General features: G+C 39.3%; 1 long non-coding RNA gene across 1 annotated transcript in view; it reads right to left on the bottom strand.

Annotated features, from left to right (window-relative positions):
• Nucleotides 1–19,537, bottom strand: part of LOC136992323 (uncharacterized) — a 34,692-nt gene that overhangs the window by 455 nt on the left and 14,700 nt on the right. The window lies entirely within an intron of this gene.

The following is a 19,537-nucleotide window of genomic DNA, read 5'->3' as shown; positions in this document are numbered from 1 at the left end:
CTGTCATTGACTTCAAATTGAAGTATGGTCAGCTTATTTGACACGGTTGCTTTCTTTCCCCAAAGCTGAATTATTAGTAGAAAGTAACCAAATGCCATTAATTAACATACTCCATGAAACATTAAAGTACAGAAAAAAAGTCAGGGATATTTATTTAACAAAATTAATTACGCAAAACACTGAATTTATAAATACACTAGCAAAGCAGCAGTTTGAAACAGATGGGTCACTGTTTTTATAAAACTTCGCTACAGATGGAAAACTAGCACAAATACTTTCCCACTTTATGTTTTGATCAAAACTTTGCCCAAAATAAAAATAATTTTCTACTGCTAAATTGCTCAGTTTATAAAAAAGAATTTTTGTAATTATTTTGCAATGCTAGAGAGTTTTAATTCTCTAAGGAAAAGCCCTGTACATACTAAAAACATACAGCTCTGTCTAAAGTTTCCGTTTCCACGAAGGGAACGACCTCTTTATTATATTGACCAGGATCCTCCCACACTCGCCCGTTGTGTCCAGATGTTGTTTCCCATGGCAGTAAAACCTCAGGGGGTTCAGGCCGTGGTCTGAGTATGAAACTCCTCGCACTTTCCTGTCTCCTTGGATAACAGCCCAGGCTCAAATTAGTCAGGCTGGCCTCCTACCTTTAAGATCACCTAACCTTTTAAAAACTGTTAAAGGAACCTGGTTTATATACCTTAAGAAGTCCCAGTTGCACATATATTTATATACACATACATAAATAAAAAGTCACATATCTGCCACCATACCTATACAAGTGCAAGCCCTCCCATAAAGCAAGAGTTTATAGGAGCTTAAACCAGCTGCTAGAGCAGCAAGGCTATATTACTGTTATTATTTGTGCTTTGTAACTAAGCCCTCAGGCTTTGCTTGCATAGCTATGCCATAAAAGCATAAAAGTATAACTTTTACATGTAGGCAAGGCCAATTAAGCTCCTGAAATACTGGGATCTATTTGGGCAAGCTCTGCAAATGCAGTACGCCTCCACTGCACGCAAGCGCTGTTGACGACGCACAGCCTTCCAAATTCGGTGGAAAGAGAAGGAAGCGAGAGGTAGTATTACTAGGCAACTACAGACTTCCCAACCACAGCAGACACTGTCAGTAATACATAAAAACATTGGCACTTCCTGTCTTCCTCTGGGAGACCCTGGAGACCAACACCCTGCAGCTGGAGGGGCCAGGGCAGTCCTGCAGCAGGGACAGCTGCTCGCCACAGCAGCGTCGCACGGGGACTTGCTGCTTTTGGTGACGCACGTGCTGTCAGCTCCACGACCGGGGCCACGTCTACATTTCAGGCTATTCCAGACTGGGGACTGGCCTAGGACACTGGAGTTACGGAGCTGGGTCCCTCCAAACACCAGTCCCTTGTCTAAAGTCCAGAGTAAGAGGACACGCAGCCCTAAAGCGCTCAATGCCCAGCTGTTTCTCGCTGTGCGGAAAAAGCCTTCTTTAGGCTATTTTACAAGCTGAGATTATTTTTTCCTCTTTCTTCCTCTCATATATATCATAGAATACATTTTGCTTTTCATCATGCCAGGTGCTTTTTATTAGTAAGCCTACCACCAGTTTTTCCAGTAAATTTTACTGTAGTTGATTTTATCTTTGACCTGACAGGTTGCCAAGAAAACTTCAGATAGGGCACCTGCTTTATAAATGAATTAGCAAAGAGCAATAGCTATGAAAGATCATAGGTAAAACTGCGAAATATGTGACTCAGAGGTGCACAGTTATTTTCCTCCTACTGAAAGCATCTCATACTCTTCAGGCACATAAAGTTAGTGGTTCGATAGATAGCAGTTCCTTCATCTCTGAAGCACTGAGGACTAAATGCCCTTCTTTATTTCATGGGATTAAATGCCGTGGAAACAAAGACAGAAATGATAGTGTGTGTTTTCATTACAAAACTCTTGCAAGGTATCTGAATTACAAGTTACACCAAAAACTGTACCCCAGCAGGCAGCAACCTGCTGTAGCCATTTCTATCAGTTTCTCACACTCACAAAAAAAAACAATTTTACAAACAGCCGTAACACAATAATATTTGCATTAAAATATCCCCACTACTACACAGAAACATGTTACTTTCCTGAATGTCAAAAACTCAAGGCCAGATTTTACTATCCATTAACTCCAAATTATTCCACCACCTAAAGGAGGGTAGCAGGATTAGATTCAGATTTACTGAGAAATTCAAAAAAAGTATTAAAGATACAAAAAATTAAGCATGAGAAAATTCTATTTTTTCAGTGCAATATATGAATGTAGGAGAACAGCAGATGCAGTAAATCAGTAAATATTTAGATTGCCAAACTCTAACTACCTTCATCCCTTAAAAATGTACTTCAAAATTAGTGGATTGCCACTAAAAATTTATTTCACGATCGCAAAAGTTAGCAAGGGCAGGGATACAATGATCCATCAGCAAACCTGAACTGTTATGAGTAAACACGGTGAAGAGAGGCTACAATCGAAAATTCGTTCTATAGCACCGTTTGAATTACAAGCTAATTAGGACTATGGGTTTTTTTAATACATCCTGTCAAACTTTTGGCTCAAGTTAATATACAATGTTGGCCCTGGTTAAAATGATATACTCACCATAGATTTTAGCTTGGAATGAAAAGGATTCAGCAGAACTTCTGACAAATAATTGAGTTGCAATTTTGGATACTGCATATATAATATCAATATTTAGCACTATAATCACTGGGAAACTGGAAACATTAATTCAAAGATACAAAAGGAATGACACAAGACAGACTAAGGCTGGCATCTCAGAGCTACTCCTAGAGACTGTTGAATACTGTTGACCACACGAACATTTTAGTTTAGCCACAGCAGTGTGCATGAAAAGGCACTATGCCACTGGTTGGGAACTGGATTCACTCATGCAGTCAAAACGGAGTAAGAGCAATCTGGTTTTGATACAGGAGAAAATACTCAGTTTCTGTCATTTGCTAGCAGGATAAAGAAGATCTGCTGTGCTCAGATGTTGGCGTGAAATGCTTCTTGGCTGATACTGTGGCCTGCCTTGGACTTGCGTGGTCGCATGAAGTGGGAGGTGAGCCTCTCAAAAATACGCTTGTGAGAGTGGCCTGTTCCAGGAACTAGGAATTTAATAAAATATTGTTAAAGTCAGTGTGTCAAGAGATTATGTTAATCTGTGATGTAAGTACAAACTATGTTTGCTTTATGGAATACAGGCAGCACAAACATATTATGCAATACATCACTGCACAGTGTTCGATTAATAGGCAAGTGAAACGCTCTGGGTCATAAAAGGCACATTGAGACACGCTAGCGCCAGCGTCCCCCAGCCAACGCTTTTATCACCTGCTGGTCATCTTGTTCTGCCTGGCAAAGGAAGTTTCAAGTATAAAACAGGTACCAGATGGCAATCTTTTGCTTTATAAGACTGACTCCAGTTCCAGTAATAAATGTAAATTTTGCCTCAACTTCTGCTGATGCAAATCCATTAAAACTGTGTTGTCAAAAACAAACCAAAAAACCTTCTTGTAACAATTTAAGTGTGACGGCTCCAAGTTTGACATGGAGAAAACAAGTGTTATTTGGGTTTTTTCTAACCTTAATCAGATTTGCTCAAACAATTAACACTACTTTAACTCATTTTGCTACTCTGCTTTAAATAAAACCATATGGGACTCAGGGGAAGAGACCATTTATATTACACCATTATATATTATTCTCCATGAAGAATATATGAACTGCTATAAGGGTAAAAAACATTCAGTTACCCAGTAAACGCAAATGCAGGCATACGCTTTTTTAAAATACACATGCTATAAATAGATAATAACTTTACATTTATGCGTGTATTCTGTGACATCTGCTACACTGAAAAGTGATTTTCTTTATTACAATAATGCTTAATATCAGTCAAAATTTATTAAGTACTCTTTTCTGACAATTCATTCAAGTCAGTTTTAATTATTTATTATTCTGGCTAAAAGAGATGCTTTTCATTTTCCTCTGAGATCATATTTTCTCCCTGTTTTGTCAACAGGAAGTCATATTTTCTATTCAATTTACATAAATGTGTAGGCTGCCCTGAATCATCAAAATAAGCTGAAGTAGTAGAGAAGGACTGAATGTGAATATCAGCTACTCCTATTTTTCACTCTGGGTGGTATCTGTATGGAAGCCAGGATATGCCCAAAGGAATACCAAAAAGGATAGAGAAAGAAAGGCAAAAAGACAGACAGTGCATCAGGAGAGAAACCTGGCAGCTAGCAACAAGGGTTAACAAAATACCAGCTAACATAACGTTCCATCTTTCCTGGCGGGTGGACGTACAGGTACGCTACACACAGGTATGCGATGCGCTGCCCCTCACCGCTATCATAGTTAGCCAGCAGGTTTCTTAAACACGGTCTAGTCTGGCCCAACGCGCATCTCTGCCGATGAGCAAAGGAACAACTTTGCGTGTCTGAACAGCTGTAAAGGAGGAGGAACCCCTACAGCCATGGTGCTCGCGAAGGAAACCCTGAGCTGGACCCGGCCCCAAGCCTGCAGCGAGCCGGTGGCTTGGAGGAGGATGGCGGGAGCAGCGCAAAACAAAGCGGATACCCTCACAACATTATAGAGGAGACGAAAATCCTGAGGACTCGCTCTGTCCGTTACTGAAGAGGGGACTCCCTACGGAGCGTTCATCTGCTATTTCATCCCCTAAACCACCCCCTTCCCACCACTGTCGCGTAGGCAACAGCTGAAACAGATGACTGGAGCAGGCCGAAGAGATATACCTTAAATCATCACCAACACCCCTCTAAAATCACACCAGTGATCACTACAGTAAAAGTCAAGGAAATAAGTCAATCTTTTTCAACCGCTTCTCTGAACGATATGCTGAACCTTGTAAATCTTGCCCCAAATCTTGTTTTTCCTGAAGATAAGATGTATATCTCGGGCACGGAAGAGAAAAGGCCTGTTAAATCTTTGGGGGGGGGGGGAGAAAGTATTTTATGTCTCTCTGAATTTATTGGGAAATAATTTCTTTACATAATGATAAAATAGTAAAGTTATCCATGTTTAAGTGTAAGACAATGCAAGACATAAATGCACCTTTATGGGAAATGAGAGCGTGTTCCACTGTTCTGCACAACCCATTAGTGACAATACCTAAACAAAGTCTTTATAATGTTATGTTTCTCATTTCATGAATTTTTACAGCTAATGTGTTCTCAGTCAAGAATAATGTAGCGATTAGAACAGAGTTCAATAAGACTATGTGACAATGTAATACACATAAAATTTAATGAATTTCTCTCCGACTAGGAGACAATTATTGATCACAAATTTTTTTGCCGCTTTAGATCGATTTTTACAATATTTAGCATAAAAAGTTTCTAAAATGAATTCATGACAAGGTACAGATAACAAGCTTTGAAGGTAACAAGATATTGATTTCTTCAAGTTTCTGAGCTAACTTCGGGATTTGATCACAGCTAATTTAATTAGACTAGTGTTTTTCTTTTTAAGAGGCATACAACATAACTTGAAGACAAAGATTCTCTTTGATAACAACATCTGGGGTCTTCACCAGAAAATAAAATGGGGAGAACTAGATTTTTGTCCTCATTTGTGCACACAGACCTGTGTGTGAATACACACACCAGCTTGTTTAGTGACAAAAATATTAACTGGAATACTCTGAAAAGAAATGAAGCAAGAAATGTTTCAGTGAGTAGCTCATTTTCTATTAAGAACCTCCACTTAAAGTATAATTTGAAAACTCAAACAGTAGAAGATTTGATGTTACTTTGGTAGTGTTTAATATTATCTCACGTTCCAAGAGTTGAATCATTTTGTGTATTAAGCATTTGTGCCAAATTAATGAAATTTCAACATTTAAATAGACTGAGCAGTCATTTTACTTATTTGACAATCCACATGCTTTGGCACTACTAATCTATTTACTAGGAAGCTTCAGTGTGGGACTAGACTCTTAGACAGGGATTTGTTAAAGGCATACTTCCTGATTTAGGGTAATAAGTGTTTGGCAGCTAAATTAAATAAAATCTAGAAACCATCTGTTTTAGAAAGTTAAATGATTAATTTTAGGAAGATGTTCTAAAAATGAGGTTATTTTTGGCATAGCATTTATTTACAAGACGTATCACTAGCAATCCAGCATTTTTCATACTAGGGTTACAACTACATTTTCCAGTTATCCATCTGGGCCCTTTTCAATTCAGTGGTTTAATTAAAACTCAATGGTATTATCAATCTGTTGCATTTTTCATTTTGATGGTTATTACATTTACAGTACAGCAGGAGTACAAATTAAAGGAAGAAGATAAATCTCATCAAAAATTTTCATTTCTATATCTTTAGTAACTTACGTTGTCATAATATTTTCTAGCTCATTCATGTTTATAAAACAGTTTTAATGATCTATTTTTTATGATCACAATAAAGAAAAATAGGAAAAAATTATTTTTCAGTAGCTTTACACATCTCACAGGACATCTCATCATTCATTCCATCAGTCTGGTCAACAGATGGGTATTACCCAGCAAGGCTGTGATAAGGTCTACGACCAAACTGATATTAGAATTTTCTTTTCACCTCTTGGACATGGAAGAATTCCAGTAAGCAGCGAAGTACACCTCTGTGGCAGAGGAGCACAAGAAGAGATTTGGATTTCCCAAAATGCCAGGCTTCTCATTCTCCTATCAGCTACCTGTTATAAGCACACAGGAGTGACATATAATTGACTTGGATAATACAGGTGCCCAAATATGCCACTTTAAAGGTATTTAAAGTTTTACATTGCTCACAGCATTTTCAGAAAAACAAGTCAGTTTGACATAGGCGTTGCCTGTTTTTCTAGGAGCTTTTTCTTTCATCTGTTCATAGCAATAAATGCACTAGAATTCTAATTATAATCAAGAAAAGACATATTTGTAGACATCCGAAATTAAAAAGACACTATGTCCTCTGGTCTGTGACACGGATGTTACAAGTTGTTATTCATAGTTATCTGTGTGCTTTGTCCAGCATTCCCGATGCACTCCCCATTTCCCCAGGGAGACTATTCCTCTTTTCATTTCACAGTTCCAGGTCTCTTAACACAGCTGCTAGTAACTCTGAAAATGGCAGAGCATTCGGAGCAATACCACTAAAGACTCATCAAACCAAGTTTTAGAACTGTTCTTGCTGCTTTGTTTGCAACCCCAGCTAAACAGAAGAAACCCTCTCTGGGTCACACATTCAGTCCCACCAAACGCTTCAGGTTTTCAGGAACAAACATTTCAAACACTCCCTATAGAAGTAACAAAACAAGGTTACCTCCAGCAGACACCAACAAAAGTACAGAAAAACCTTAGTTATTTTTATTAAAAGGTAAGCAGAACTGTTCACAAACAACGTTATTTTCTTTCAAAATCAGAGAGACAGATATTTAACAGCATTGGGCATAACAGAAACAAATAGATGTATAAGGCCAGCTCCCTATAAAAGGTTTTGTTAGGGCACGCCGAATGGGAATGAAGAGTGCTATAGACTTGTGCTGTCCAAAAGGCGAGAGAAGATATGCTTGCCTACCTTCTCGTCTCCCTTTTTCTTCCTCTCTTCTATTTTCTTGGGGGTTTTTTGAGGAATCAAGAGGTTTGAAGAAATCCATTCCCATCATCAGTTCATTGCAAAGCCAGGAAAACCACAACTTAATGAAAAAGTTAAACTGGTAGAAACTATATCAATGGAATAAATAGATTCACAAGTATTATGGGGAACAGTTAACACGGGTTTTATAAAAGAAAGCCACACTTCAAGAAAGAGAGTCCTTTGGAGGAATCAACAAGCCTGCAGGTAAAAATGCCCTGGTTCATGTTCAATAGCTACATCACCAAATTCCCTGATTCAGTTTTGCACTCAGCAGCAGTCTAACCTCTTGCACTTGAGAAGACGAAATCTTAACTACACAAACACAGCAATGTGTTCTGAAAATAGCTATTATCATTCAGGAAAGACATCTTAGAGTCATTTCGAGCAGCGGTATGAAAACACCAGCTCCACAGTTCTGAAGAAAAAGACAACCAGACCATCAGGAAATACTGACACCCAAGGCGTCCCCAGGCAGGGCATGGTACACGCATTGATGCATTCACATCTGGGGGACTGCATGCAGTCCTAGATCCCCATTTCAAAAGAGGGAGAGCAAAACTAGGACAAGCCCACAGAAGGGCAACAACGATTATTAAAGGCTTCCTTTCAAAACAGGGACTACATAGAATACAGAAGAAAAACGGTTAAGGTACATATGATGAGTATATGTAATATCAAAATGGGCAAGAGGAAAGGGGAAAAGGGAATGGTTATTCACTAATCCTCATACCATTAACTGACAGGCAGCAACCTTAAAACTTGCAAAAAACATGATGTGTAATTCAATTATAAAGCAAGAATTGTAAAGAAGGGGAATATTACTTATTAGACCAATGGATACAGTTACAAAACCAAATTAGCTTTCAGCATAAGCCATAGTAGGTCTCTGAAGACCTAAATTTTGGACCTTGTTGCCTTAGGATGCTTGGTTGCCAGAAGTACAAATGGTTTCAGAAAGTAATTTAGAGAAAAGTCCATCAGGGCTATTAAGGCTATTATTGCAGGTACTGTCTCCAGCTCAGGACTTCCTAAAGCTTCAGACTGCCAGAAATGGAAGGGGAAGCAAGAGAGGCAAGCCTCTACATTCACCCTTTTCTTACATAATTTCCCCAAGCAGCCGCCACAGCCAACATCTGAGACTAGGCTAGGCTAAATGCAACTGTGCTGTTACTCACTGCAGTTGTTCCTACGGTCTTATTTGAGGTGGAAGAGGGAAAGCAAGGTTTCCAGAATGTCAGTAAAATACATACATTTATTCTCATATACACCATGTTCTGGCCTTGCATCAAAAAAGATACTACAAAGAAGCACTTATCTGTTTAATAAGTGTGTTTTCAAGCAACCAACCTGTCCATCGGGACAGTACTCTTTAAAAGTTGTGTATGGATTTGTAGTGGGGTTTTTTGTTTGTTTTTGCAGACCTCACACAAAGTCAGGGGAAATTCCTGCTGACTCAACTATCTAGTGCTTCCACAAAAGAAGTGGTTATATTCCTTCAGAGGGGAAAAAAAATTTTAACTGCTTGGACAAATGAGGTCACCAGCTCGTGTGTGAACCTTAAATACAAAAAAAAAAAAAAATAAAGAAAACTATAAAAGTAATAAGCATCAGGAGGGAAAGCAGGAAGTCCAGAAAGTCAAGTCTGTGTCATGACAGCAGTGTCACCTATGATAGCTTTATATCTTAGGCTTAACGCCTGGCTTTTCCTTTTACTGTCAGTAGAGGGTTCCTTTGGCTCAATAATTATGAGAACAGTCTTTATTTGAAACAAAAGTCTAGATAACACTCTTTTCAAAAATCTGTATGCAAATACTAAGTTTGCAGTTGATCAGTTCTGTCACATCTGGCTATCAAAAAGTTAAGCCTTCCATAAAAAGACTGTAGTAAGCCAAGAGGGGTACACCAAGAGCATCCCTTTAACTGACATTCCTAGGAACGATCAAAAAAGGAGCTACGCAGTACTTCTGATACAGGTTGTCCACAGTCAACACCCTTGTGAGAGATGCATCCCACTCCCCAAAAGAAAAACAAGTCACTCACTCCAGCCTGGTTTTTGGCCCTTCAACTCACTCACATTCAACTTTGAAAAAATGCTAATAAAAGAAAATGGAAATTAATATGAAATGTGCAAATAACTGAATCTTGTACTAGTGGGAGTTTAACTAGTTAGCTTCCTAAAGGGAGATTTTTGAAGGCAGAAAAAGGGCTTGGCACTCAGCTTGCATTAACGCTGGATATGAGTCAGACACCTAATTATCTTTTGTGCTGTTGAAAATCCACCTTCATCTCTAATTTTTCCATTTTCATGAGTTGACATCTATTATAACATCATTAGGTATGTAGTCAAAATAACATAACACTTCAAAAAAATTACTGGTAGTCATAGTTAATTGTCTGCAAACCCCTTCTTACAAAGCTCAATAATTGGAGTCAATATTTCAGATATCTCTTCCATGTATTTTGTTTTTGGATATTTTGGGGGAGAGCTTTGGCTATTGGTATTTGCAACAAAAAGAATGAAAGGAAACTGGAACACTGTGGTAGTCTATGTTTTACAAGTAATTCTGACTTAATTATATAAATTATAATTAAAAGGACTACAGTCCCTACCAATTTCTAATATATATATACACTCAGTTCTTTAAAAGGGTGATGCCTATACTCTTAAAACAATTTTGAGCCCAAATCAGATAGAAAAAAAGAATATATACCAGAAATGTAAACGATCACCGGGAACTACTTAAGAAAACATGAAAAACCAATCTAGAAAAAAGCACAGACTTGTTTAAAACAGTTCACAAAAAAAATTGTAAAATATAACATAATGGAAAAAGGATATAAAATGATAAAAATGAATACAGATTAGACTTCAGAATTTATCACAAAACGTAAGGAAAGAAAAAACATGAGCGATGGTTAGCATGAATGCTAAGAATAACATGAATGTTTCAAGAATATTAGGAACCAAAGGAATCACGATAACAATACGATTAACTGCAATGTGGGTCCTATTAAAGTTCTTATTAGATAACCTTAACTCATCCATCTTGGACACCGAGTGATACATTCTTGGACCTGAATTAAGAGCTTTAGCTTCACTAAACACCTGAAGGACATCTGCACAGCCAGCACACGTACCTAAAGTACTTTTCAGAAGTACCAATCTGCTGCACATGCCCAAGACAAAGAGACATTTCTCTCCCAGAAACCTCAGACAGCCCTACACCGAATGCTCTTTTAAAGTGTATTTTCTTTTCCCTCAATTGTGATACCACAGAGGTTCCTGACCACAAGGAAAGGTCCAGTTTGTGCTCAGTCACACTCCGCTCATGTTACACGCACAGTCTGGCTAACACACAGTCTGGAGCACGCACAGCGTTGACAAAATCTTTGGGGAATTTAGGTACCGCACAGCTCATCAGCAATGACTCCAAACACCCAGAAAGCCTGCTACACCTTGGATGTGAAGAATAAAAAGAAAGGAAAAAATGGTAAGTCAGGAACAGAAACATCAAACAGTAAATTGGGAAGTCTTTTCATTAACATGCCAGGAATATAAACTGATATCCAGAATAATGCTTTGCCTTGAAACTGAATGAGAGCGCAGAGATTTGGCCTATCAGATCATGTCAGTCCAACTGAGCCTAACAAAACACCAAAAATTTTTCTATGGGATCTGTCAGCCTGAAATTACTGCAGTGAAAATGCCTATTTAGCCAGAAAAACCAGCTATAGATATGAATTAACATTTCTTCTTTATTCAAAAGACAATGATATTTCCTCTCTTAAGGCAAGGTATTAAAGAAAAACAAAACAAAACAACTACAAGCATTTTCTTATCTATTTCTATATCCCTTTTCAAATGGAAAGGCCAATTTTAAAATAACAAGAATGAATACTGTGTTTATAAATTTATAGTGTCTTGTACTGCAGTTCATCTGTTGTAATGCTGATATTGGTCCTGAATTTATAGTTCTGGTTAATTATGTGTCTTTAATAAATCAATGAGTCACTTCGATCCCAATTTGATTTAAACTACGTGATTTGAGCAGCCTTTTCCCTGCAGCAAGTAGATATTGTTTTTCCTGCCTGCCTTTCTGAAAAACTAAAAGAGAAACTTAATATGGTCAACAAAACTTAGATTTTGGAAACATTTTACCACTAATTTGGCTGCTTGAAAGAAATTAATGAGGGGTGTTTAAGAACTGACCAGGGAGAAAAGGATCTCCCATGGTTTTAAAGGCAGTTAAACACATTTGTATGCTTGAAAAAATAATACCATGTTGACTTTAATTAAGCCTGACCACTCCAAAAATGCGTGAAAGGCTATTATGATTATGGGCAGCTAATGCATTTTAATAAAAAGTTTATTACATTTTTGGTTAAAAACTTATGTCAGAATGAACATGAGAGGTCTGACAAAAGCACGAAACCGTAGGTATTGCCAGCCGTGTCGGTCTGTTCACTCAACCACTTTTACTGGACGTTGAAAGGTACCCACCCTATCTCCTCCGAAGAGCGCCCGTCTTCCCCCGCTCTCCGGCCCCTCGGCGCAGCACGCCCTGCACAACCGCTCACCGGCGTTCTTCACTCCCTCTTTTCCCGAGGTTTCCGATGCGCCAGGCGGACTGCGGAGAGCCCGGCGCCCCGTCCTCTCCTCCCTGCCCCTGGCACGCTTGCGCCCCGCAGCGGCGAGCGGGGCCGAGCTGGCGCCAGCCGGGAGCTGCGCCCAAAAGGGTATTTCACAGCCGGCCTCCGCCACGGGGGGACGCTCCCAGCGAGAGGGGGTAGGAAATGGGGGCAGGGGGCAGCGCTGGGGGTGGCAGTCGAAGGGCAAAGGAGGCCAAGAGACCACAGCTCTTAAAAGCCCCACTAATTCTTTGTTTAATAGTATCATGGTACTAGATCGTTTCATTAAATTCAGGAAAAATTCAAGTGCCGCCTGTCCTCGCTGGTTAGCAGCATCCTTTGAAGGGGAGGCTAAAGCCATTTGGGAGCAATCTCTTCCTGGAAACAGGATTCACAGGCGAGTTTGTATGCTGGAGACAGCGGAGCCCAAACTGAACGGAGAGAAGTCGACTGGCAAAAGATATTTCCTGAAAGGTAAATGTATTTATTCATTCTATGGCCTTTCTGCCTTATGTTAAATTTATGAGCTTTTATGTTCTGTTATATTTTCAGCTTTCAGCTCAGAAAACCACAGTAGTGGCACAGAAGGAAAAATCCCATAGAGGCAAAAAGCATAAAAAGAGATTTAACTGTCTCCTCTTAATTTCCTTCTTCTCTCCGGGATAAATCTTTGATTCAGGCACGCCGGCTGAACAGCTCAGCTCCTCCGTATGCTTTTCCGTGGGGGCAGGGAACAAACACACCTCATGAAACTGCTGCCAGCTCCGCAGCTCTTACCACGGTCCGAACCAAGCGTATCCCAATCCCAAAGGTCCCAAGAGGCAGCATAGCCTGTCCTGACCTTCCTCCGACGCATCATGCCAGCGATCGGCATGCAGCGGAGCCGGGGCGCCGCGGAGCCTCCTGAGCGAGCACGCTGCTGCTTTCCACGGATGCCCACCCCAGCTCTGTACCAGGAACGCGGCAGCTCCGCTCGACCCGCCTTCCAGAGCCGCAACGCACTGGGCTCTAATATATCACAGTACAACAGCCAAAACTGTTCCACTTTTGAGCTATCACCAGAAAAAAGAAAAGTTTGTGATGAGGCCAGGAAGGCCTTCCAAACAAGATCTCTCTAAAAATCTTCTCAAATCACAAAATACAAAAATTTATTTAGCTTTGTTTGTTCCCTTTCTCTCCAAAAGCTCCGAGTTATAAATCTCTCCAAAATAGAGACCATTAGCAAAATCTCTAACAACCTGTAACATCAGTGGTACTATGCAGCTGTCACTACGCTGCCTGTTCAGGCTGTTACTTATTGTTCTTGGAAAAGAGTAGGAATACGGTGCTTCTGGTTTGTTTTTGTATCAGAAGAATGTAAGACTAGAACATAATTATTATATTTAGAAAAGTATACAAGAGCTACACAGTAGATCTTTTATCTATCATACTGCCAAGTTTCTAACTGAAGGGAAACCAGCCAGCCTTAAGAAAAAGGCTCAAAGATAGGCTAAAATAATTTAAATAGGAAAAAAATGAAGCTCTAAGAATAAAGCTTTAAAAGTTTATAATTTTGATCTATGAGACTAACACCCTTACTAACTCTCACAGTTTTATCCTAAATGCTCAAAATTTTATCCAAAGTTTAGAGACTCCTTAAGTCTCTACATCTGAAGCCATGCAAATTTTAATAAAGAATATATATTTTTATATATAAATATATAAAAATAATATTGCATATAGAGAGTATATATTTCACTTGGTTTTGAGGAGACGCCAGAGAACAGTGCAAAGGTTAATTCTCATGTCACAGAGCAAGGAGGCAAAGAAAGAAGAAATCTGTCAGTTTAGTAGCTGGGCTCATGCTCTCTGAGACAAGGAGGCAAGCGACACAAACTTGCACAGCTACATCCTGGGGAAAAGGAATTTTAAGCTGCACAGCTCCATTCTCATTCTCGTCATCACCTGTACATATAAAATGATTCCACTGGTTCTAGTTATGCAATAAAGTAAAGCTGCTCTCCTCATTTCTGGGTGGAATCGCTGAAATACTGATTAATGATAAGATTTTTAATTGAAAACTTAAACAATCCAAAGTATGTGCAACATATTTTTTTTTGTAATTCTTTGCTCCTCTTGAACAAGAGCCTCTCAGATACATGTTTTCTGCCTCTGCTATATCCAGTCTAGTCCAGCTTTTGGTCAAGGAGGCTAAACACGGCACCAGCTGTGCGCGGGGTAGAACTGAACTAGTGGGAATGAAGTTAGGCCAAAGGCATCTCTGGGGCACTGTGTTAATGCAGTTAGACCTCCACTACTGCGCAACTTTGGGGCATATTTGAATTTTCTTGACTCTAATGATGTCATCCAGCAACACGGATTATTTCCTTGAAATGAGCAGTCCTTGAGGTTGACAGAACAGATGGAGCCTTAACCTTTACTAGAGGCTCTGGTTACATAGATTCTGCATCTTAAATAATTTATATGATGTGATCATATGGGAGCTTCAGCTGTGAAAACAGATGATGCTGAAACAAGATCTGATCCAATCTGTTCACTAGTTACTGTTCAAAACTAGGAAAGGTGAACAGGTCATTAGGCAGGCCAAGGGCTTTAGGGGTCTGGGACTTTAAGCCCCGAACAGATGTTTATTACTGTTTAAAAATATCTAACACAACTCAGCACAGGTTTATGGTGCACCATATAGACTGCAACTGATCAGCTTAAATCTAAATTTGCTCCCCAACCAAACAAAAAACTTCTCCAAATTACAGTCCAGATCCTCTGCAGATGAAAATGTTGGGGAATCACTGTATGATATCATAGAAATATCTGAGTGACAAAGAAGAGTTTGCTTTCAAAAGATGATGTTAAAAAAATTTTTTACAACTCGGAAGCAGTGCTTCTGTGGGACTGGAATGTTGAACAAGTACAATTTCAAATATGCTGAGAAGAAACTTGGGGTTTCGAGCAACATTTACGCTAACTGTTGGGGCTGGCTCCTCTGTGAAAGAAAGCAAGGAGAAGAGACATTCGAAGTTGTGGAGACACTGTTAGTCTCAAAACCAGAATAGAGCAACCACATAGCACTGCAGAGCAGTAGTGTAAGACGACACAAGCAAGAAAGCAGCATAACTACATTACCTAAGGCGGCCTTCATAATACAAATAACATGCCATGGTGGACTAAAATCAGCTCCCCCAGAACAGCTTTAGTGAAGTATGATAAAGTGAATCAACCCCCGTTCAGCTTACTTTAATATTCCAGGCTAAAAACTGTGTTATAAAAGCTGATCCATGAACAAACCAGCTATTGCTGCTTTGGGATCTACAACAAAGAGCAGGGCAGATGGTACGGGGTGGTAGCAGCGTCCCTGATCCGATTTTAATCCATCATCGCAACTCTGTCAGAGCCCTAGGTCACTTGCATTTCACTTAGTCACTCATTTCGTTCATATAAGGCATCCAAAAAAAGCCCACTGAACAAGACACACAGCTCATATTTACTATTCAATCATGCCAGGATTTCTGTTTTTTAAACAGGCTTGGAGAAATAAATTTGCTCTTGGCTGACAGTATCTTTGCCAGGTATGTTTTAATCAGACAGCTACTAAAAGACAAACACCAAAAACCCAGTGTTTAATGGAAACAAACAGATGGATAATCATCAAAGGTCATTATAAGATTGTTAACATGTGTCATCACCAAGTTTTAATAGCAAAACTAAAAAAAAAAACTTGCAGAATTATGACACATATATAATTGCTATGTCGCTATGTCAGTCCACAAACACGCCATCTTCCAAAGAGGTATGAGCTCCTATACACACATAGAGGGGAACCCCTCGTCAGAGCTTTGCACGCATGCTGACCCACGTAATTCCCACTCACCCACCACACACCTGTGGTTGTGTCATTTCCCTTCCCCGTATCAAACCTACGGAGATTCACCTCACTGTTTTCTTGCCCTCCCATCACTTCACCTCATTCTCACCAAATCTGATGAAGGACGTGTCACATTTCAGCTAGCTGATTCAACAGAAAACCCTTAAAAATATGCTTGTATTTTCCATCATTTCTCCTAAATGAATTGACTCACCCGGCACGGTCACTGATGCTGACCCGGTGCAGGAGTGCGGCTAAGGATAGGAAGATGGAAACCTGTGTCTGGGGGAGGACACAGCTCCTTTTGACAGCAGGTTGGTCTATCTCCATGAGAACTTGATTGCTCCAGTGCTCTGTTTTGGTTTTGTAAAATATACTTCAGTACAAAAACACTTCATCAGGGAAAAAAAAAAAAATCTGTACAGCTCTAAACTGAAAAACTTAGAGCAAGGTAAGCTATAGTGGGGGCTGGATAGCTCATCACCTCATCACAGACAGCAGGAAGCAAGAGTTATTTTGGACACATTTGACCACCCAAATGTTTCAGACCTGGACAAAGACTAATGAATTAGGACCTAGCATGAGAAAAGTAGGCAGTCTAGACCTTTTCATCTTAACACTTCCACTTCTGTCTTTGATTCTCCCCTTTCCCTTTAGGAACAGCTCTACATACTCAAAGCAAGAGGAAGTTCATCAGTATATAGGAGATGTGCTTCCTAGTCAGAATGAGAGTAAACAGGAAAATTAACACTACTCAATGGTTTTTTTGACCTTGTCTCCCATAACATCCCCAGAGACAAACTGATGATGTACAGGCTAGATAAACAGACAGTGACACGGACTGAAAAACTGGCAGATCTGACAGGCTCAAGGATTGTCATCAGCAGCCCCAAGTCCAGCTGGAGGCCAGTCACTAGTGGCGTCCCCCAGGGATCCATATTGCAGCCAATACTGCTTAATGTGTTCATGAATGACCTGGATGATGGGACAGGGTGCAACCTCAGCAAGTTCGCAGATGACACAGAACTGGGAGGAGTGGCTGATACACCAGAAACTGAAATGAGGAAGAGCTAAGGGAAACCATCGATATGGAAAATTTCTTGCACTGTCATGTCTCTGTCTCAGCCTCACTGCAAATTTTCAGTATACCACTGCCTCAAAATTCTCTTCTCTCTGCATACATGTATACACACACACACACGTGTGCACACACAGACTTTTAATGTATTCTAAGAGAGCTTCTCCCGTTTCACCATGGAAGACGCTACCCACATGCATACCAGGAGTTCACAGGGAGCTGCTGATGTTCGATAAATCCATGCTGTTACTTACTGAGGCAGGTTCTTCTGAGGATACTTCTACTTACAGCAGGTGCTGCTCATACAAACGAGAGGGAAGACATGAAGGAGAAGAATTTGGAAAGACACACTGGGGATATAATAAAAGAGATTCCAGATGTCAGATTCTTTCACCCAACCACATTCATGCTTCAAAATACCTACATCAGCACTATGATTCCTCTTTCTGAGAACAGGAGAATAAAATGATCAATGATTTCGCCCTCTATTTTCCATAGAAAATAAAAGCAAAGAGCCTGTCTAAACTTTCCTTCTTTCCTTAATGAAACTCTTATTGATTTTTCATCCTTGTGAATTATTGCCTTGGAGCAATCTCTTTTAGCTGCAGGTTCTCACATTTAATTTGTATGTTTGCTTAAGGGAAAGTTTATCAATAGAGTCTTCAGACAGACAGAAATAGGGTTTTATAGGGAAGTTATGAAACTTTGCATATTAAAAAAGGCAAATCTGCAATTATTCATGGCATATATTAACCATCATGATTTTCATGTAATATCCTATGTCATCGCAGTAAGCTGTCAGTGTAAAAAGACAACAGAAGTCAGATTGAATACATCTATGCTGATTAAAAAGTAAAAATTAAAATTAAAATAAAAAAAACACACCTGGAACTCCTTCACATACATATGGATCTTCCATATGCTAATACCTACCCTAAGACAAGTAGAGCAGGACATGTGTACATGACTATAGGATACCAGGAGAGACTAATGGGCACTAAAATGCATAACCACCCAGGCCAGGCAAGAAGAAATTGTTAGGACAAAATAAAATAAATAAATAAATAAATAAATAACCAATAAATTACACTGAAATTACTTGACAAAGCTGTCTAAGACATAAAAAGAAAAAAATCCCTGATAATTTATTTCCAAGCATTAATATGTTATTCATAGTTATACTCCGAAGTTGCATTTAGTCAAGATTTTCCAGATGCTTCAATTGCTATTTACATGAAAATACCCACTGCTACTGGCCTTTTAATTCTCATTCATATAAAATATGCTAAATTTGTTAGTCAATGCATGAAGCAAATTTATGGGCCAATGGGCAGCATCCAGGATACAGTAATTCAGTTAACAGTAATCCAGGTTCATATCCAAGAAAAGGAGATACCCTTTGGCTTAAAAGTCAGTATTTCAAATTGGGATTAATACTGTCTAAATGGCACCTTCCAAAACTAAAAAGGATTGCCAAGAACTAGTTCCAGAAATTCTGAAAACTAACTCTTTCCCAAAGTATCTATGTTTCTCCTAAAAAACAGTCTTTATAAAACTTACACTTTAAGATAAAAATCTGAATTAAGTCTGTCTTTTTATTAATCAATCATCCAGTATACTTGTTCACCTTGAGAGGTGAAGCAGGTAGAAAGCTTGATAGGAATTTTCTTTTTTCCATTTTCTCGTATGTCCTTCTTTCTGTTAAAAGTATCAACTGACTAGTGCTAACCTAATAGTGAAAATTCAATTGTCTAAATGGTTCCTTAACCATTTCCCAAATTACTTGATTAAGAAGGAATCTGATAGGGTTCAGTTAACTAGCTGATATCAGTTAATACCCACCAGCAACAACTGTTAACAGAAGTTTGCGCTGCACTCCCAGCACAGCTCAGAGCAAAGCGTATGAGAGAGAAGAAGTTACTCTTGGTCAAGGGGATCGGACTGAAGAGTAACTTTGTAAGGAGGTCAGGCTAAAAGAGACAAGACTGAAAGGCTGTGTACCGTCCTGAGGTGTGCCAAAGGAAGAAAAATCCTTAAACTGAGAAGGAACAAGTGCTAAATGAAGCTGAACGAGATTAGTTATGTTGGATACACACTCAGTGACAACAGAAGTGGTGACAGTTGCACAAGTAGAAAAACAAAACAAAAAAAAACAAAAAAAAGAGGCTTTATAGAGATGTAAAAAACCTCATCTCCTGCTTGTGACAATTAGTGCTTCCACTCCAAAATGTTTAAGAACAATAAGAAATTATATGGGGACAAGAAAAGCTCTTGAAATTAAAAGACTATCGCAGAATAGCTAATGCCAAAATACT

The sequence above is a fragment of the Apteryx mantelli genome, chromosome 6 (genome assembly GCF_036417845.1).
Source record: "Apteryx mantelli isolate bAptMan1 chromosome 6, bAptMan1.hap1, whole genome shotgun sequence".
Taxonomy (NCBI): domain Eukaryota; kingdom Metazoa; phylum Chordata; class Aves; order Apterygiformes; family Apterygidae; genus Apteryx; species Apteryx mantelli.
The sequence above is the reverse complement of the archived record's forward strand: the minus strand, read 5'-3'. Positions and strand labels throughout refer to the sequence as shown.